The sequence below is a fragment of the Arachis duranensis genome, chromosome 3, assembly GCF_000817695.3.
Source record: "Arachis duranensis cultivar V14167 chromosome 3, aradu.V14167.gnm2.J7QH, whole genome shotgun sequence".
In the NCBI taxonomy this organism is placed as follows: Eukaryota; Viridiplantae; Streptophyta; class Magnoliopsida; order Fabales; family Fabaceae; genus Arachis; species Arachis duranensis.
In genome coordinates, this window is record NC_029774.3 from 132,414,246 (window position 1) to 132,418,110 (window position 3,865).

Below are 3,865 nucleotides of genomic sequence, written 5' to 3' on the forward strand. Positions count from 1 at the left end.
TTATTTAGTTTCATAATAAATAAATAAAATTTAAATAATTTATTAATTAATTTATGTTTATTATACCATATATTCAATAATTTATTGAAAAAGAATATTAATATAATGAATAAAAAATAATTTAAAAAATATATCATTTAGAAAAAAAGGATAAATAAATTCTTAACCAATTTAAATTTAGACACAATTAGATTTTTATCTATTTTTAAATCTGACATGTCAATATTTTTCGTCCAAAATTGACGGAAAAATAGTCACAGAAACTACATTGTATCACAAAATAAAGAACATGAATCAAAATGGATTATTTTTCTCTTAAAAAATTACATTGTTATTCTAAAAAATGAATAAGGACTGAGTTGATAATTCACTTAAATTTTGAGTGTGACTTTATATATGGTTATTAAAAAGGGTGAAAGAATTCTCTAATGCTATACAATTTGATTTGGTTGAGAATTGTGATTCAAATAAACGTTTTTATTTGTATATATTTTTTATGTTTTATTTCTTTTATTGTGAATTTGGTGTAGACTAATTTTAAAGTTTATGGTGGACAATAGAATTGAATTGTTATTTATAATGGAACAATGAGTTAAATCAATTTATTATTTGTAGTACTATGATTTCAGTTGAATTATTAAATTATTGGATCAGTTATCCAACTGATTTATTTAACAGTTCGATTTTCACAATTTTACTGAAATAACAAAAAATGTTATAATATTCCGTAAAACTACTTTTATCGAGATGTATAGTCTTCTTTTTCCTCGTAATATGTAGTCTAAGTCATCAGTCTCTTAGCTTAAGTCAAATTGGTCAATTATGGGGAAATTTCTTTCTCAGTATTGAACATTTGTACTTTTCTAAATTCATTCGGTCAAACTCAAGATTTAGTTTTTAAGTAGTTACCACAAACTAATATTTTTAAGAAAAATAAAAAAGTCAAACCTGGTGTGATTCTCACATATTTTTATTTAGTTCATCTCATCCTTATATTTAATAGTCATAAGCATTAATTTAAATGTGTAGGTAAGATTATTGTATTAAGAATTTAAGATACATCCATAACTTGTATTTAAATAATTATATTTGAAACAAAAATATTTTTATATTATATTTAGTGATAAGCTATAATACAGTTCATACTCATATACTGAGTATAGTTATAAAAATTGGATTATTAATAAAAATATAAAGTAAATCTGAATTTTTTTATATTGTTTTCCCATCGCATAGAAACGACGTCGCTTAAAGGGGTTTTTTAGTGCCAATTTAGAAACGACGATGTTTCCTAGTGTCCAGCGTGGCAATATTTGGCCACGTCACTAACGGCGTGAGTCCTCCAGTGACAGAAAATAGGATAAGGACTAACGTGGTGTATTTTTTCGAATCTGAGGGACTATTTTTCGAATGATTATATGGTATTATTAATATTTTTTCAGTAAATACACATAGTATATAACAATATAATAAATATAAAAATATTTTAATATAAAAATAAAATTTGAAAAATTTTTATCATAAAAAATACTAGATTTTATACATTTATTTAATAATAATCGAGTTATAACTTGTCGATTATAATTTGTTGAAATTTAATTATTTTTAAAATATTAGTTAATTAAGATATATATTTTAAAAATTTTATTATCTTATAATTTTTATTTATATAAAACTAATTCAATTAATAATTCATCAGTTAAATCAATAAATAAATAAACTAATGACATGATGAGTTCCATTACCGATTTGATTGTTAAATACCAGTCGCATTTAATTTTATTTTTTTTTTTGGACAGGGGCTATGAGCTAGAGATCTGACCCTGCCCAACCAGAACCTGATTCGCCTCATTACTCGCTTTCCCCCGTGCCCGACCCTAACTCCATGTCGTCCTCCTCGCATCACTCTCTGTTAGGTGTTGCTGTCATCGTGGGATCTTCCTTGCCAGGCCTAGCTGATGCATGAATCTGAAGGCTGAAGCATTCTTCCCGTTTTGTAACCTCAGTTCCTCTCTGCAATGAGACGTCCCGCGATCTTTCGCCTACATGCTTCTCCTACCCAGTGATAAACCCAATTTGTAGGGCTTATCTTGTATTGATTTTAGGGGATTTTATCACCTTTTACCCACATTTATTCAATGAAATAGCATGGTTTTGTATATTCTCCTTTAATTGTGCTTAAGAGTGAAAATATGCTTTTTAGGTCTTAAAATAAATAAATTTAATTCACCTTGATTCCATTAGATGCCTTGATATGTTTGTTAAGTGATTTAAGGCTTAGGAGGCAAAGATTGGATCAAGGGAATGAAGAAAGAAGCATGAAAAGTTGGAGAACTCATGAAGAAATGAAAGAACCGGAAAGCTGTCAAGACGACCTCTTCGCACTTAAACAACCATAACTTGAGCTACAGAGGTCCAAATGATGCGGTTCCAGTTGGGTTAGAAAGCTAACATCCGGGGCTTCGAAACGATATAAGATTTGCCATAGTTGCTACACGTATGGTGGCGCGCACGCGCATAGTACGCGCATGCGCCGTTGCTGCCACCTGGTTCACTTAAAGCAAAACGTGGCCAGCGAATTCTAAAGCCTTGTGGGCCCAATCCAACTCATTTCTGATGCTATTTAAGCCAAGGATTGAAGGGGAATCAAGATACTTTTCATACTTTTGACCATTAGTCATAGTTTAGTAGTTAGAGTTAGTTTCTAGAGAGAGAAGCTCTCACTTCTCTCTAAGATTAGGATTAGGATTAGTTCTTAGATCTAGGTTTTAATCTTTGCTTTCTTCCACTTCTACCTCTCAATTCTTTGTTGTTACATTCATCTTCTTCTACTATTTTGTTGTAATTTCCTTTATGTTGTTCTTATATTTTGTTGTAGATCTAGTATTGTTCCTTCTACATTCTTCCAATTCAATAAGAGGTAATTCATACTAAATGTGTCCTCTTTGCTTTTCTATTGTTGATCTTTTGTTTTTGTAGTTGTAGATTACTTTAATTCTTGCATTTAATAGTGTTTACTTTTATTGCACTCTATGTGTTTGATGAAATGTCTCTTTTAGTTTTAGTGTAGATTTTATTCCTCTTGGCCTAGGTAGAGTAATTAGAGCCCGTTTGGGAAGTAGGAGAAGCTACTTTTTTTAACTTTTAGATTATAAAAAGTCATAATCTATGTGTTTGACACTATTTTTAAAAAAGCTTTTAACTTCCCGAAAAGCTAGTCTTTCCTTGGGAGTTGGCTAGGACTTGTGGCTCAAGTCAATTCATCCACTTGACTTTCCTTTATTTAGTAAGGGTTAACTAAGTGGTAGCAATGAACAATCCTCATCACAATTGAGAAGGATAACTAGGATAAGACTTCTAGTTTTCATACCTTGCCAAGAGCCTTTTATAGTTGTTAGTTTATTTTCATTGCCATTAACTTTCATGCCTCTTATCAAAACCCCAAAACAACTCAAACCAATAACAAGACACTTTATTGTAATTCCTAGGGAGAATGACCCGAGATTTCAATACTTCGGTTTATAAATTTAGGGGTTTGTTTTAGTGACAAACAACTTTTTGTATGAAAAGATTATTGTTTGGTTTAGGAACTATACTTGCAACGAGAATGCATTTGTGAAATTCTAAACCATCAAAAATCCAATCATCAAAATGGTGCCGTTGCCGGGGAGTTGCAATGGTGTTGTGTTATTGGTTATTGTATATATGTGAATATTGTGAATAGCTTGATTTTTTTTGGATTGCTTGCTAGTTAGGACTTTGTTTCATTATTTCTTAGTAGTTTTTGTTTTTATTTTCTCTTTTCACCATGAATTCTCATTTTGGCTATGAGTGTGATTACAATTATGTTGTAGGTGATGAGAAC